The following is a 12,374-nucleotide window of genomic DNA, read 5'->3' on the forward strand; positions in this document are numbered from 1 at the left end:
AGACACATCAAGGCTGCGTCCATGAATGGCATCAGAGGCTGGGGCATGCAAACTTTGACATGATAAAGAAAACCCCAATGCATAGTGAAAACATGCGTTTGAAAGACTGTGGGCAGTTAATGATGGATTGTGATGCTTGCCATAAAGCGAAAATGACAATTGCACCCATAAACCGGGAGGCTGAAAGGACCACATCAGCTCCCTATGAACTCATTCATGTTGATTTATCAGGGCCAATAAACACTTCACGAGGAGGTGCTAAGTTTTTATGGTAGTGGTAGATGATTTTTCGAGATACACTCATCTTTATTTGCTCAAGCAGAAAAGTGAAGCTGAGCAGAAGCTGAAACTGTTCATTAAGAGAATCGAAACTCAACATGGCACCACGGTGGGGGCTATACGCTCAGACCAGGGGGAGGAATTCATGGGTAAAGCTTTGCATGAAGTGCTGGCAAGTAAGAAAATAGCACTTAAACCTTCCAACGGGACTGCTGAGAGAAAAAACAGGGTGCTTCAGGAAGCAATGAGAGCCATGTTAATGGATTCCAGTTTAGGGAATTCTTTCTGGGGAGAGGCAATCATGTATGCGAATTACATTCACAACAGGGTGTTACACAGTGCACTTGGAATGTCACCTTATGAGAAACTCACTGGGAGAAAGCCGAAAGTGCAACACATTCAGAAATTTGGAGCTAGATGCTGGGTCCACATTCCACAGGGAAAAAGAAGAGGCAAACTTGCACCCAGAGCACAACAGGGATATGTTCTGGGGTTTCAGAATGCATATTTCAGAGTTTGGATACCAGAAACACAGCAATTAATTCTGAGCAGAAGCATTAAAGTCTCAGAAAAGCCTTGGGATCAAAGGCAAACAGTCATTCTTACAGGGTCAGCTGACACACAAGCACAAACACAAGCACAAACATTTAAACCAAACCTTGACATAAAAGTGGAAGGCACACAAATTCCACTTAGGGATGCATTAAATGAACTCATTTGTGGGAAACGAAGATCAAAGAAACGCAAGGTTGAGGAAATGGAATGTCCTGCGCAGGCTGTACCAAGCACCAGCTCAAATGGGGGGGCTGAGAGAGCAGAAGCTCTAGTGCCTTTGAGACGTTCTGAGAGATCTAACATTGGAAAACCGCCAGAAAGATTTACGGTGGGATTAATAACCAGTCCAGGGATGCACAAAGAGGTTGAGATGGATCCTGAGACACTGTATCTGACTTGTGTTCAGCCAAAGTTTGATTGAATAAAGTTCTAGCTAAATGTACAGAGATGTTCTGAAATGTACTGAGATGTAAACTGAATCTGTATGATGCAATGTATTGTAGAAATGTATTATTGTTATTGTTGTAATGGATTTACAGACATGATGAAAGGGGGAAATGTTGGCTTACTAGGCCGTACTACCAATGTGTTTTTTCATCAAGTCTGAAATGTTTCAAGATGTATGGGAGAGTAGCTGTGTTATCAGCTATGCCTGGCCTGAGAGAGCAGACATCCAAGGCCAGACAGGTTGTCATGGTAACGGGAGATAACAGCTGGGAAAGTTGTAACAGCCTGCTGCTGGTTCCTTCGTCTGCTGTCTGTGTCTTGTCTCTGAACTGAGAGCTTCTCCTTGAAGGGGGGAGAAACTCTACTTGTATCTATTCTCTTATGTCTTTGGCCTTAATGTCTTAGTAAAGACTCTTAAAACTTTCTCAAGCCTCTGTGAAGTTTCTTGCTCAACTTAACTCCAAAGTAACGTGTTGTTTCACGCAACAACGCTCACACATCAACATCACATACCCCCCCTAAAATAACAGCAAAGTATTATTCCTGCTCTAGGATTCATATGATACATTAATAATAAAAAACAAGTCTGTTAGGGCAAAATGTCTTTTCACACACACATCTGGGTCATGTCACTGCAGTCCCGGCCACCTGCCCTGAAAGTCCATCGGCTAATACATTGTCCTTGCCTTTTATGAACTTAAAGTCCACCTGGTAATCTTGTAAAGCCCAGGACCACCTCTGCAACATGGTGTTATTATTTCTCATAGTCTCTAACCATAGCAATGCTCGATGATCCGTTGTCACTGTAAATCTTCATCCCCACATGTATGGGCGCAACTTTCTCAGTCCCCACACGACCGCTAGGCATTCCTTTTGGACCGCCAAATAATTCTTCTCCCTCAATGTCAGCTTGCGACTAAGATACACCACTGGATGTCTGGTGCCTCCCCTCTCTTGCAGCAAGACGACTCCCAGTGCTAGGTCTGATGCATCCGTAGCCACGATAAATGGTTGCTCGAAATCTGGTGCTATCAATACAGGCCCTTGGCACAAGGCTTGCTTTAGAAAGTCAAAAGCCTTTTGACATTCATCAGTCCACACCACATGCTCAGCACACTTTTTCCTTGTTAGCTCATGCAAGGGGGTTGCTATTTCCCCAAAATCTTTTATAAATTTACAGTAGAAACCAGCCACACCTAAAAATGCCCTAACTTGCTTTTTAGTTAAGGGGATGGGCCACAATTGTATTGCCTCAACTTTGCTCCATAAGGGGGTTATTTTCCCACTCCCCACCTTATGTCCTAAATAGATCACTTCATTCAAACCAAACTGGCATTTCTTGGCTTTTATAGTTAGCCCTGCTTTCTTAAATGCCTCTAACACTGTTGTCAGGTGTTGGACATGCTCAGGCACTGACTTGCTGAAAATGGGCACATCATCTATATAGGCCATAGCAAAGTCTGACATGCCTCACAACACAATGTTGATTAGTCTCTGAAAAGAACTTGGTGAGTTCCTTAGTCCCATGGGTAAAGTCACAAACTCATATAACCCATCTGGTATACTGAAGGCAGTTTTGGCTCTGGATTGCTCGTCTAATTCCATCTGCCAAAATCCTTTACACAAATCTATGGTAGAGATAATGGTTGCTGCTCCCAATAGCTCTAACATTGCATCCACCCTAGGCATAGGATACGCATCTGGGACAGTAATTTTATTGATTAATTGATAATCAATACAAAACCTCATGGTTCCATCTTTTTTCGGAACCAGTACAATACTTGAGGCCCAGGGACTGATGGATTCCCTGATCACCCCTAGTTCCAACATGTCTTCAACCTCCTTTCTAATTTCATTCAAAACTTTCCCATTCACATGGTACAGAACAGATCTGATTGGGGCATGATTTCCAGTATCAGTTGAATGTCTGGCTATACTGGTTTGGCCAGGTTTGTTGCTGAAGAAATCCCCATAATTTTTTAAACCTCTTAGAATCTCTTTCTTGACTTCTTCCTCCACCTCCTCTGACCATTCCAATTGATCTACCCCTCCTTTTGCTTTGTTTTCCTGTACCAAATCTGGAAGTTCAGGACCACTACCCTCAGGGAACAAGGTAACCTGTAAAACTTTGACATCCCTGGTGTGATATGGTTTGAGCATATTCACATGCACCACCTTCTGTTTGACTGATTCACATTCATTCTCTCTCTCAGCAGGCATCCACAGTCTGTACAAAATCCCATTCTCCCACACAGTTTGATCCCTCAGAGTCTCTGTAAAGGGGATTCTGTTTTGGAGGGCTTTTTCCTTTATTATATTCAAACTGCTATCATTTTTCAGCTCCTCTCTGAACTGCTGTGACTCTGTAGCAGACCCCATTTGTAACAATGTTTCTTTTGCTCTAGGCACTCTAGCAGTTGTTACCGCAACCTCAGGCTCAACCACAGGTTCCACCCTGTTTTCTTCAGCCTCTGATAAAATGGCTTCTGCTGCTTTGCCAAGTTGTTGTCTGGTCACAACATATATTTTTCCTTGTGCCCCCATAACATCTCTTCCCAGTATCACTGGTTCTTGTTGTTGGGCATTGATACCCACTTTGCAGATCTCCTCCTTTCCTCTCCACTTTAATTTTATCAGGGCCATGGGTATACTTTCCACTTCACCCCTCACTCCTTGGATTACCGTTTCCTGAGGTAATATTTCCTCAGATTTTATCAAATCTGGCCTCAGTAATGTCTGAGAGGCACCAGTATCCAGCAGTGTGCAATAATTTGCCCCTTGCATACTCACTTCTTCCCTCAGACTCGAATCAAAGTCTTGTACATTTGTCCAGTTTATCTGGCAGAACTGAACTTTCTTTGTTTCTATCTCCCTTGGTTCTGTTTTCACTGCCCTTCCCTGAGCAGGATTACCAATGGAGTTGGCAACCTCACATTGGAAACGTAGGTGCCCCAGTCTACCACATTTATAACATAGTTTCTCCTCCATTTTGGGGTACACAGATCCACTCTGGGGTGTCCTGTGCCCTTCAGATTTTATTGGAGGGCTCACTCACTGTGGTACCACATCCTTTATGCCACCATCATATGGGCTGGGTTTAAACTCTCTCGATGTTTTGCTCACCCAGCCAGTTCTATTTGAGGCAAAGTGATCTGCCAACTCTGCTGCCTCTTGAACAGATTTAGGGGAACGGTCTTTGACAAGGAGCCTTATTTCTGGTGGCAACTGATGGTATAGTTGGCCCAGTATCATGAGGCTTTTCACCTCTTCTACTGACTGAGCTTTGGCACTTCCCATCCACTTTCCAAATATGTCCACCAATTTTGCTCCCAATTCAACAAAAGACCTCCCTGCCTGGATCTGGCAGTTTCAAAATAACTTCCTGAAATAGTCAGGTCCCAGTCTGAATCTTTTGTACACTGCCTCTTTAAACTCGGCATATGTGACGGGCCTGTCTGAGGGGAAATATTGGTATACCTCTGCCAATTCCCCTTTGATCAAATTTGATAAATATTGCATATATTTATCCTCCGGTAGCCCCCACATCTGAGCTGCCTTTTCGAAGGTGTTGAGGTAAATTTGTGGATCTTGTCCAGGTTCAAACACCGCAAAATCTTTTGGTGTAACCTTTATCTTTGTTTCATTTCTGTCTTTTCTTGTTTCATCCAACTGAAACTTCTCTTTCAGATTTTAACTTTTCCACCTGTATCTCAGCATCCAATACTTGTTGCTCCTCCCTCTCTTCAAACTCCATTCTCATCCTCTATTTCCAACTCCCGCTGTTTTTCTTTCTCATCAGCCTCCATCACACGTTGCCTTTCCCTCTCCTCAGCCTCCATCGTCCCTCTTTCAGCATCCATTCCCAACTTTTCTGTTCCCAACTCATGTTCCCATCTTAACTTCTCTCTTAAATACTTTATATAAGCGGGACTGCTTGAGTACCCTTCTGGGTTCTCTTCTCTTACAGGTTGTTTTTGATGGACAGATGTGAATGCTATCAATGCTACTCACAATTCATCTACCCCTTTACCCTCATGAGGTAGATTGAATGTTATGCACTTCTCCACCAGCTCCTCTCTTTTCACTTTTATATATTCAGTCATGTTTTAGAAGTTCACTCACACTTTACCACACACTCTTTGCCAGTCACTCTCACAAGTAATCTTTGTTTGTTATTTCTTTTTGCCACACCACTTTTAGGGACTCTCTGGTGTTCGTATCCCACCGCTAACACCACATGTGATGTCCTTCCCCAGCACCGCCTGTGAAGCTCTCACTTGTGGCTACCAGCAGACAGGAACGTCAGGTTTTCTTCATACCCTTTTCAGCTCTAGCACAGATTTCAACAGATCCCCCTGCTAGGCCTTACTACCCAAAACTCTGTATCTCTTATAACCTTTAGATTGTGCCTTAGTCTCTGCCAGGCTATCTCGATACCTTGTGTCTATGGGTATATGTAATTCCCAACCCCCCCTGAAGCCTCTTGACTCTGAAGCGTACAGCCCTGGGTTTCTCTGTGGTACTGGATACAATATCTTTTCCTCCGCCGCTGCCACCATTTGATACAACTGTTCAGCCTTGGTTACTTGCTATCCCCCCTGGTTTGTGTTTCCCAGCTGAAGGAATCAGGCTTTTGTTTAACCAAGAAATATTTATTTAGTATTAGAAATAACAAGATTACTTAAGGAATGTTTCACAAATGTATGGTTTCATCTATATTCTGTTATGTACTTGACTTCTTACTAATTGCCTCAGAACTCCGACTCACTCTCAACAACAACAGTGACCTCCAAACACTACCAAACCTCCAACATCCACCTCACAATTCACCACCCAATTCACCACCCTGATTCAACTGTCATTCTTCCATTTATACTCCCAGCCATTCAAATGCTCAGCCAATCATCTAGCATTCTACTGCTCATGTACTCTCTCTCCTCTTTCACTCCACTTACCATATGTCTTCTATATAACCAGCACTTACCATATTTACAATATAAGCAGGAACATCACACCTGAGCTTTAATCAAAGCCCAGGTAGAAGACATCATAAGTTAGAACGTCTTTGGATCTTTTTCAGATCAGGAAGCATGGGCAGCCAGGAGACTGCAGAGTCCTGGAGAAAGTCTACCGGAAAGAAAAAACATACACATACCCAGTGGTGGCTGGTCCATTAGGTCGTTGTTCTTCAACTTTGGGGCCCAGATATTGTTGGACTACAACTTCCATCATCCTTGGCCATTGACTAAGGGCTCATCCAGACGACTGCAAAATGTGTGACATGCCTGCTATGTGTGTTCATTATTTTTCGGTCGTCCAAATGACGTCTCGCGCTGTTACGCATTTTCGCGGGTTAAATCCGCTCCTTGCAATACCGGCAAAAATGCGACTTGCTGTTTAAAATTGGGAATCATCCATTGTGCCTTCAGGGGTTAGGATGCAATACCGTGGACTTTACAGCTGATGGGCGGTTCTTGGGCATTTCCCCTTGCCCCTTCTCCTCAGTCCAGCCAATCACGTATCTGCACTTTTGCACATGTGCGAGAATAAGCCTGGGAAAATTGAACCAATCATCGCAATTGTGGGGTGTTGGGGGGGTCTGCAACTACTGCACAGATGCATTTTATTTTTTGCCAGCCTGCAAACTGGGCGGCCGCTCTGGGTGAGATCTGCAATGCACAGCAAGCAGAAAGGGGGAGGGTGGTCAGTTTCAGCCTGCCTCCGAAAGCCTTGTCATGGGGTTTTGCTTCAAATCAGAAAAGCATACATTTGTGTAAGTGTAATATCGCAAATGCAAACAAGAAAAGGGCTTCTGGTCGGTTTCAAGCCTGCTCCGGAAAGCTTTGTCAATTTCATTCTCTGTGGGAAGGAAAGGGAGAAGGGGGGGGACACGTTTCTTGCTCTTTTGGAGAAATAAGTGCATTGCCAGCATGTGTATCTCCTTAAATATCAATAAAGGCAGAAAAGCATACATTCGTTTAAGTGTAATATCACAAATACAAACAAGAAAAGGGCTTCTGGTCAGTTTCAAGCCTGCTCCGGAAAGCTTTGTCAATTTCATTCTGGTGGGAAGGCAGGCGTGAAACTGACCAGCAGCCTTTCCTTCTGAGGCAAGAACTCATCTACAGCCATATTGTGCTTCGTTGCAAAGGGGGAGAGGAGCATACGTAATTTTTTTGCTGACCAATTGGTTGATGGGGGAGGCTTTAGAGGTGGAGCTTGGAAAAAGCGAAAAGAATGTAGGGGTCTTACCGCTGCGTGTGCGGGTGCAAAAAAGCGGTTGTTTTAATTGGGAAAGCGAACTAAAAGGCAAAGTGAGGACTATCAGATGACAAACCAAATATGGAAACCGTGGATTATCCTGCTCCATTTGGATAAGCCCTAAGCTGGCTTGGGTTGTTGGAGGGTTGTAGTCCAACAACATCTGTGGACCCGAGGTTGAAGAACAGTGCATTAAGGCAAATAGGTTGCTGCCCCACCAACCTCAGTCTGCTCTCAGCCAGCCCCCTTTCTTACTTAAAAACAGCATGTGAGGTGGAACTGCTTGTCACCTTCCTCCTCAGTTTTACTGTAGCTGTTGCACAGCTCAACAGGGAGGAGGATGGGGTCAAAGTTGGAAGTAGTTGGCTCTGCTTCCCATTGGCTCTGGCTCCACCAGCTGTCGGTCTCCTTGCCTTCTGTCCTACAGGTTCCAATGGCCACCAACCACCACTGTGCATACCTCACAACTGTACGGTAAGTTCAAACCCCCACATTGACACAAGGTAAGTTCAAAATCCCACACAGACTGAAATTCTCAAGAAATTCTCAAGTGCCATGAGAATGAGTAAAAAACCAAAAACAATATGGAAGCCTCTTTTACGGAGGAAGAAAACATTTGAAAAACTAGAGGACGGATTTTGGCCCAGCACTACATCAAACATAACATAAGGGGAGAGGATTAACTCAACTTGAGTCTGCCATTTCTGGTGGCAGCCTTGGGTTTTATTATCACATGCCATTCCACCCCAAAAGCAGCTTTACATATTTACATTCTGGCCATATTTTTGTTTCTGCATGGTACTTACATGACACAGAGAGACTAAAATGGGAAGTAGCACACACACCATGCCTATAAGAACAACAGTGGCAGTCAAAGGGGACATGGCTGCACTTTTTTTTGCTGGCAGTGTAAACTGTGTTGGTTAATAAAGTTATGATATACCGCTTCAGCCATTCATTTTTTGTTAATTAAATTAGCCTAAAAGTGGATATATGAACCACCCTTAATAGATAGCGGCATCAACTATTTTTAAAAAAATGAATTAGCCATCGTTTTTGTTCCTTTGTATTTGTTCGTTCAGAGTTATATAAGAAAATGTATTTATGGGAAAACATGCCTACCCAAATAGCCCACAGCTTGCCCATACCCTTCAGCATCTATTTACAAACAGCCTTCTACAGAGCAATGACTTAGAATGGAGGTTTCTGGGGAAAGTAGGATACAAGTCAGTCTCTGCTATTTATTTATTTATTGTCTATTAAAATTTTCATTTTGCTGTATAGTTGTGTTCCTAGATTATTTCTTTGTAATATTCCATTTATTATGTGTTTGTTGAATTGCTGATTTTTTAATTGATATGGTTTGTAAGCTCTCTCCAATGTGTATTTTGATAATAAGTGGACATTTCTTGTAAGCCACTTTGGGCACAACGCACTGTGGAAAGGCATCCTATAAATAAATAAATAACAATGCCACAGAGGCTCATTTCAGACATAAGGACAAACCACTGTTTGTCCATTCTAAGAAGCAGCTGCAGCGAGCCTCAGCCTCGTGTGTTCCCTAGAAATGTTCGAGAAGCGGATAAGATGTTTTCAGTTCTAGTTTATGGCAAACCATCACGCACTGTTTCAGGTGAATGCCACAAACCATGCATTCCTTGTTTTCCTAACAAACAATGTTTTTTTTTCTTTACATCAGAACTGAACTAGAGAAAGCAGCTAGCAAAGTGGTGCAGCTTTTCAGACTGCAGTTAGAGGAATTGTATGTGAATGCACCCATAAACTATACAAGAACTTCCCTGTATGATCAAACAATCCAGAATATCCAGAATATCCGGGGAAAGGAAATGAGCCTTCCCCAAGATATCCAATTGAAATGTACAGGGAGACTTGATTTGACATGGGAGTAAGCGTTTAAACATGTTACTTTTCCCAACTGCAGTCTAAAATGATACAGCCTAACAATAGTTGCACCACATGATTGCTCCAATAATCATTTGCTTCCGGTCTGTGCCTTATTGGCATGATCTTTCTCCCCCTGTTGTTTGTTTTATGGATATAGATGCAAGCATTTCCGTAAGTGAATGTAGCTCTATTGTCTGCTGTCGAAAATTTGCACACACATTTAAATCTTTTGCTTCAGGAAAAAGAATGGTTCATTGTTTATTTGTGCTTTATGGACCTAGGCAATAATTTCTGCACCCAACATTACAATTTAATTAAATGGCATATAAAACAAAGATTGTGAAATTAATGGGATTCAGTTAAAGAAATTTGATTAATCAAATACCTTATTCGTGCCATGATTCTGTATATGTTTCTGCATATATGGTTTGCTTTATATTTAGTAAAATGGTTTTACTAATGGTTTCCTTGATGACTGGAATATCATTTGTTTTTGTTATCTCCAGTAATATTCCCCTAGAAGCTATTTCAAGCCTGTTTCATTATTACCACTTCAAAAAAATATATATTTTGTCCATGTTATGGTATTTTCTACAATAAAAGTACCCTGATGTTCCCTCTGGCTAAACAGGAGAACGAATGAATAATTTTATTTTGGTCATAGACCAGCCAGAGGCTAAACAGGAGGTGAAGAGTGCTCCCTCCAAAATCTATTAGAGATACCCAAAAGATCAGCAGTAAATTTATTACAGTAAATAATATATATTGTATGCAATATATGCAACTTGTCCCCTTCCACCTCAGCCCCTCAATATATCTTACTAGCCTGGGGGTAAAATTATATGTTCGGACAAATGCTGGTATACTCTATACCAGTCCTGCACTATTTGTGGCCCACCCAGTGAAGTGCGGTCTACCTGCCACATACAACTGCTCACTCTGTGACCATTCCATTGCCACTCCTTGAGTTTTCTGTTTTTTTGTTTTCCAATCTAGGCTGGTCACTTATGCATCACTGATAAAAGATTATGCTTAACAGAAAAAGTGGACACAAATGTGCATGTGCTCCTTTATATGTAGAGATGCAAACTTAGAAATAATTACCAGAATTTAAATTTCACAGGAGGCAAGCTAAGTAATTTCCATGCACATGACCCCAAATAAATTCTTCAATTAGCTTGCACCCCACTGCCACATCACCCCGAATCCATTAGTTCCTCTTTAATTAATTTACCTCCAATTAATTTCCATTCCAAATTCAGCTCCAAAATATTTTCTATTTGGTTAATTACTCCTACATATGAACTATCATTAACCCCCTCTTCTAAATTAATTTTTTTTTTAAAAAAAGACGCCTGCATGTGTGATTATGTTTTTCTTTGATGGTGGTGTGGTATTATTATGAGATGATATGGCCAGGGCAGGGGGGAGCTTTTCTTCTTTTTTAATAAATTAATTGTCATGCTGCAGTTCAACTGCCTCTGCCAGCCTGCTGCCATGGTGTCATTGGTAACCCAAGATGCCCCTGAAAAATGAGGGTATGTGATGACATACTACTATTTGCATTTCTCCTTGCATGTCAAAAGAAATGGCTAAAAGAGCATACCCAATCATTTCATGAATACCGAGCATGCTTTGTCCTTGTTGATCTGTTCTTTCTGTCCTCCCCCCCCCTGCTTTTTTTCATTATTTTTGCAAACTCGGGGCCTCCCTGACCATACTTATAGCTTCTTTTTTTCCTTGGCTCCATTTTGTTGGCACTCACTACCTGAGTTTGCTGTTAGGGTATGATGCCGTACTTCTCTGAGCCATCCAATCAGTTATCTGATTAATTCTTTTTAGAAATGCGATACATAACAGATGGGTTAAAGTCTGGGATTATCACACCACATCACACCTCTCCCGTAAGCTTTTAGTGCACAGCAAAATGTGGTGGTCTTATAAACATACCGTATCAGAATGAGCATTTCTCCCCATGCTTGGTGGTACTCACTATAAAAAAAGCAGTTTTGTCACAAGGGCATGGCTCAATTTGAAACAAAAGATTGACAGAGGAACATCATGATTATAAAGCATTTGCTCCGGCTCTCTCATTTTTCTTTCGAGGATAGTTTAGCTCATTATATTGCAAGCTTCTTCTGAACAAATGAGAGTCTTATCCCTTGCTCCCGGTGAGAGAAGTTGTAACACATTGATGTTGTTTCCAAATATAGAAATTACATCTGTTTTAAAATGCAGATGACATTCCTTTCTTCCCTGCCTCAGCCTTGCTACAGATTGTGCCTGTCATAATTGAAATTTGAATATGTCTCATTCGTAAACTTGAAGGATGGTGGGGAGGGAGGAAAGAGACGAAGCAAATAATTAAGAGACCCTCTGGAGAGATGCTATGTTCACAAATTAAATATTGTTCTAGCTATGCCTGAAGAAAGAAAAGTGGGGATTTTTATGGATGGAATAATAACAAGGGATGAGAGAATGATGGTTCCTGATGGGAAAAAAATGAAGTGTAGACAGACATAAAGAATAGGGAAGCACAGTGTGCGTGTTTTTTTCACTTGTGATTTAAACTTTTGTTATAGACTTGTTATAGCTTTTGTTGCAGATACAGACTAACCAGTGAACACTGAACTGCTAAATTCTTGTTTGCATTGAACTGACTTCCTGTTTGCTGCTGGGCCCAATTGAAAATGCTGACTTTGGCTTATAAAGCTCACTATGGCCTAGGGCCCAACTATCCTATACCTTAAGATCTTTAGGAGAGGCCCTGCTCATAGTTCTGTCAATATCTGTAGCTAGTGGACTGGCAACTGATAGCAGGGCCTTCTCTGTTGTGGCATCCAGATGTGGAACTCCTTCCCTACAGAGACCCATTTAGATTCATGTAAGTGCAAATTGGGTAGGTTTACCTTTAAAGGCAAATGGAA

Source organism: Rhineura floridana, chromosome 1, assembly GCF_030035675.1.
Source record: "Rhineura floridana isolate rRhiFlo1 chromosome 1, rRhiFlo1.hap2, whole genome shotgun sequence".
Classification (NCBI taxonomy): Eukaryota; Metazoa; Chordata; class Lepidosauria; order Squamata; family Rhineuridae; genus Rhineura; species Rhineura floridana.